Consider the following 4,654-nt stretch of genomic DNA (forward strand, 5'->3'; position numbering starts at 1 on the left):
TTTGTTGCTCAGGAGTTGTGTGCTGAAAAGTTTAATTGGCACTAAACCCTTCAGTTAGATTGAACATTTATGATCATAGCCCAATCTATTTGTTTCAAGAATTCTTAGAAAACAAATATTACAAACACACGTTGCCGATTTCTTCTTTAGAATCGGCGTCAGATATTTAGTACCTCGGAACTATCGCAGACACGCCAAGATTTACGACCATAAACAGACTATCGCAGAAAGTGGGTTAGTGCTCATTTAACAGAATAGGGAAGTTTCATGCTAATCCAGTGCGTGTATCAGTAGTGAGTTTCAAAGAAACTTCCGGTGTACCTAAAAAGATTTCGTTGGTTGCTTGGGGTTTTATGGCACAAAAGCATCTTAGGCTATGATGTGCCAGGTACATACACTATTGCAGATAGGGTTTCGAAGAGGATAGAACTTTAGCAGTTGATGATAGGTTAAAACTACGTGTATGACTTGTAAATAGTTACGGGCATGAAGTTGGGTGTAAAATCATAGTCGGTGTAAAAGGCCGATAGCTTTCAAGAAGCTAAAAACGCAGTGATTCGGAACTAATGGTTCGTTGCCAAGTAAAATAGGGAGGTTTAAAGGCGTATGCTCTTCATATAGCTGAGAAAAATGTTTCCGTCGGTCTAGGTCATAAGCAGGGCATTCTAGTCATATGTGTGCGACAGATAAAGGATTATTGCAGTGCTCGCCCTCTGGGGCTCCCTTCCTGCGCAGAAGGTGGCAATGGGTGAGGTGCGTATGCCCCATCCTTGGCCGACACAGGACAACCTCATAAAAGCTTTCACGGTGTCTTGAACTCTCCCACTCACTAAGCAGTGACTTTACAGTATGCAGCTTGTTATTTACTTCTTCATCCCATTCTTGCTGCCACTTTTCTCTTATACGATGCCTTAAAAGTCTGTGATAGTCTTTATATGGAATGTCATGCAGTTCGACTTCTTTGTCACCAGCAGAACTGCCTGCAAGGTCTGCTTCTTCATTACCCGGTATACCAACATGGCTAGGGACCCAGCAAAAGACTATTTTAATGTTCCTTTTGGAAGTGTCGATGATTTTATTCTGAAACTCTATGATTATTGAATGTTTAGAGGTATTTAGGGATGAGAGCGCTCTCAGTGAACTAAGTGAATCAGTATACACAACTGACTTCAAGCTCTTCGTTTCTATAATATGACTAACTGCCAGGCGGATACCACATAGTTCAGCTGTTAAAATAGTGGCTGTATATGCAATTCGTGGAACATAGCGAACAGAGGGGCCAACCACAGCACATCCAACGAACGTTTCTGTCTTGGTGCCATCTGTTTAATACGAGATGTATCCAGCGTATCTAATTTGGATTTCATAAAATTCCTGTTTGATGCATTCTGGTGGGGTGTCTTTTTTTCTGTACTTAGGCAGTGAAAAGTCACACAAAATGAGGCTATATTCCCACGGAGCTATTGCTTGAGGTACGGGGGTCACGGGCATTGTAGTGCTCAGTCCAACCGAATCTGCTGCAGCAGCATTTCTTATGCTAAAAGGCGGGATTACAGAGGGCTTGTTGTCAAAGGTGCGCTTATACCTTGTTTCTTCTACAGCCCCGCGTGCAGGATGCAGGGTGAATGAACGTAATCTAAGGGAATACATAAACCCCAAAGGCAAACATTCGCTTCTCCAGAGACCATTCCTTTGTCTCTGCATAAAGGCTGAGGATAGGCGATGTGCGAAATGCACCTGTAGACAGTCGCAATCCCTGGTGATGAATGGGGTCAAGCATTCGAAGAGCTGAGGGCCTTGCCGATCCATATACACAGCTACCATAGTCGAGGCATGAGCGAACCACCGAACTGTAAATTCGGAGAAGGCAGAGACGATCAGAGCCTCATGAGGCATGGGAAAGGACTTTAAGAATGTTTAGTGCTTTCTGGCATTTTACCTTAAGATACCTAATATGACAAAGAAAGGACAGTTTACTATCAAAAATAAGCTCTAGGAAACTCTGTTCCGGTTTTGTTGGAATTGGAGTGGAGTGCATGGTCACCGATGGATCTATTGTAGCTCCCCGTAATCGAGAAAAGCAAACAGAAACTGTTTTCTCAGGTGAAAACCTAAAGCCGTTTTGATCAGCCCACTTGAGCAGATTGTTTACTCCTAATTGGATCCTACGTTCACAGAAAGCAATGTTACAGGATAAGACGGATATCTGAAGAGCATCAACATAAAGTGGATACTGTACGGATGATGGGATGACCCGGGCTATCGAGTTTATTTTTATTATAAAAAGGGTGACATTCAATACGCCTCCCTGGGGAACACCGTTTTCCTGGCAGAACTCTCGAGAGTAGGTAGTGCCTAATTTGACACGAAAGGTACGTATTGCCAAATAGCTCTTTACGAATGCTAGCATCCTGCCTCGAATGCCATAGTTATACGTATCTTGTAGGATGCCATGCCGCCAGGCAGTGTCGTAAGCCTTTTCTAAATCGAAAAAGACAGAGATGCAGTACTGTTTATTTACAAAGGCCTCACGGATGGTAGACTCCAAGCGGACAAGATGGTCCAATGTAGATCGTGACGAACGGAAGCCACACTGATATTTATCAAAAATATTTTCTTTTTCTAAAAAGTACATAAGTCGCTTGTTAAGCATTCTCTCCAGAGTTTTGCTAAGACAGCTTGTTAGCGCTATTGGGCGGTAACTGGATGCACACGATGCATCCTTTCCAGGCTTTAGGAAAGGAATGACGGTTGCCACTCTCTAAGTCAATGGAAATGTACTTTCCTGCCAAATGCGATTAAACAAATACACAATTATGTCGAGTGTGGAAGGGTTAAGGTAAAGTAAGCATATGGTAGTGAATTCCATCTGGTCCAGCAGACGTAGGTTTAGTTTCATGAAGTACCCATTCCAGTTCATTCAGTGTGAGAGGTAAGTTGTATGCTTCTCGAGCTCCGCCGGATGTCTGCACAGATTGGAGTTCTGCTTGCCTCTTGTGTTTCAGAAAAGCAGATGAATAATTCTGAGAGCTAGAATCACGTTCAAAGTGTTTCCCAAGGAGATCTGCCTGTTCTTCTAGGCTCTCAGGGCACAGTCCGTTTTCGGAAAGAAGCGGTACTGAGTATGCAAGGTAATGCCCATTGGACTTTATGTACTCTATCCCATACTTCTTTGGTGGTGGCGGAGCTGTTAATAGAGGAAGCATAACCTTGGAAACTTTGGCGCTGTGAGACGCGGCGGATGTATCGCATGAGCCTTCATCCGCTTGAAACTGATGAGATTAGTCACTGTTGGGTAACGTCTAAATGCCCCATGCTCTGTTCTGCTTTTTTCTTGATTTTTCACAGTCGGCATTCCACCATGGTTTAGGGTGGCGGGGTAAGCGAGATGAAGTCATAAGGATAGCTAAAATTGCAGCATTGAGGATGTGGGCGCTAAGCAAACTGGTGACTTCATCGATAGACAGTTTGTTAAGCGATGTACAAGCGAGCTGGGTTGCCTGGCTGAAGACAGACCAGTTTGCTTCCTGAAACGTGTAGGCACTGTAGCAGGTGGATTTAGTCGGTTCAGACTGATAGGAAAGTGATCGCTCCATAGGGGTTAGGATCGACAGCCCAGGAAAACAAAGGAAATAATGTCGGATCGCAAAGAGACAGATCAATAGATGTAAAAGAATGAGTTGGGGCACTGAAATACGTAGACTCTGCGTTGTTCAGCAAGCATATAGCTGCCCCAATCCAAGGAGTTGCTTCCGCTGCCAGCGCTTTGGACATGGGTCACTAACCTGCAGAGGAAAAGCCACCTGTGCAAAATGTGCAAGGACTGACCACCCCTCCAACAACTGTGGCAACAATACCCACCTTTGCGTCAACTGCCGAGGAACACACCCAGCATATTTTCGCAGCTGTCCCCTGTGGAAGAGAGAGAAGGAAATTCTCTCACTAAAGGCCAAAGAAAATATTTTTTACTCAGAAGCACGGAAAAGATATTCTTTTATTCCTCAAGGCTCCTATGCCGAGGCCGCGCGGAGGGGACCGGCGCGGTCGACGGCGTCAACGGGAACGCAGACGTCAACAGACGACCTGCGCCCCCCCCCCCACCCTCCCCCCCCCCCCCCCCGCAGGGGGCACCTGTGAAAGCAGGTGTTTGGAGAGTGGCGTCTCCACGGACCCCGAGCCCCGCAGGGGGCGCCTGCACCTTGTGTGCTACACACTAAACATTGTAACACCCATAATCGTGTAAAAAGGGTGTAAGAAGGGTGTACGTTAGGAAAAACACCCTTTTTACACGCTTTTTACATGATTTCTGAATATCTTTGGGTGTAAAAAGGGTGTTTTGACGTTTTACACCCTTTACACGCCCTCTTTACGCCCCACTTGCAACGATGGTGGCTGGAATCGTGTAAAAAGGGTGTATGGGCGAGTTTTACGCCCTTCATCCACACGGTGTGAAAGGGGCGTAACGGTGATGCTGTCAAATACACCCATGATTTCATAGCCGTTCATATTGAATTGAATTGAATTGGTTTTTATTTAGACACTAGGTCAAGGGTAATAGGACAAAAGGCAGATTATCTCTGCCTGACGTGGTCCTATCACCCGTTTACAATGCAAGCAATATTTATTGCTTTATTACAATACAAAGCAATATTTA

This window comes from Ixodes scapularis, unplaced genomic scaffold (assembly GCF_016920785.2).
Source record: "Ixodes scapularis isolate PalLabHiFi unplaced genomic scaffold, ASM1692078v2 PGA_scaffold2__306_contigs__length_199485367, whole genome shotgun sequence".
Taxonomy (NCBI): domain Eukaryota; kingdom Metazoa; phylum Arthropoda; class Arachnida; order Ixodida; family Ixodidae; genus Ixodes; species Ixodes scapularis.